Consider the following 880-nt stretch of genomic DNA (forward strand, 5'->3'; position numbering starts at 1 on the left):
ATCGGTAAAATCTTGGTTTGCAAACCTGAGCAAGGTGCTGGGGGCGCCGTCGGGCTGAGTCCCAGGAGGGCGGGCCCGGGGCTCCAGGGCCACCATTGGTGCCGTCCGGAAGGGTGCAACAGCAGTGGCAGTGGACCACCGGACAACCCCAGCCCAGCGCCAGCTGGGGGCTCATGCGGGTTCGCACCCGCTGTGCAGATGGAGCCGTGGATGGCGGGGCGCAGGGCAGCTGGTGGAGGGCGGAGGGAAACACTCACCTGCGGCAGGCGGGCGGAGGGAAACACTCATCTGCGGCAGGTGGGCAGGAAACGCTCACCTGCGGCAGGCGGGCGGCGGGAAACACTCACCTGCGGCAGGTGGGCAGCAGGCAAGCGGAGGGAAACACTCACTTGCAGCAGGCGGGCAGCAGGCAAGCGGAGGGAAACACTCACCTGCAGCAGGCGGGCAGCAGGCAGGTGGAGGGAAACACTCACTGCACTCGCCCCCACGGGCGCGGTGGCAGGCTTTCCAGCCGAGGTGGAGGCTTCACCCAGCCCCCGGGGTCGGTGCAGCCGGGTGTCCTCACCCAGGGCCGCAGAGGTGTCCAGGGCTTGGGTAACAAGTGACACGGTGTGCACTGTCCTGAGTGTGCATGTGCGTGTGTGTGCTTGTACATGTGTGCGCATGTACACAGCCGGTGGTTCCGGAGTCTCTATGCCCAGCATGATCCCCAGGTTTCGGCCGCCACATTTGGTCAGATGCTGGTTCTCTGGTGATGCGCCAGGAACCTGCCCGAGGATGGAGTCAGCGCTGCAGCACGCAGGGCGACCGCTGCTGGGCGGGCCGCGCTCGGGTCACGCATCTGCCTCTGCCTGCCTGGCTCTGCCCAGCTGATGCACTC

The sequence above is a fragment of the Octodon degus genome, unplaced genomic scaffold (assembly GCF_000260255.1).
Source record: "Octodon degus isolate 3935 unplaced genomic scaffold, OctDeg1.0 scaffold00274, whole genome shotgun sequence".
Classification (NCBI taxonomy): Eukaryota; Metazoa; Chordata; class Mammalia; order Rodentia; family Octodontidae; genus Octodon; species Octodon degus.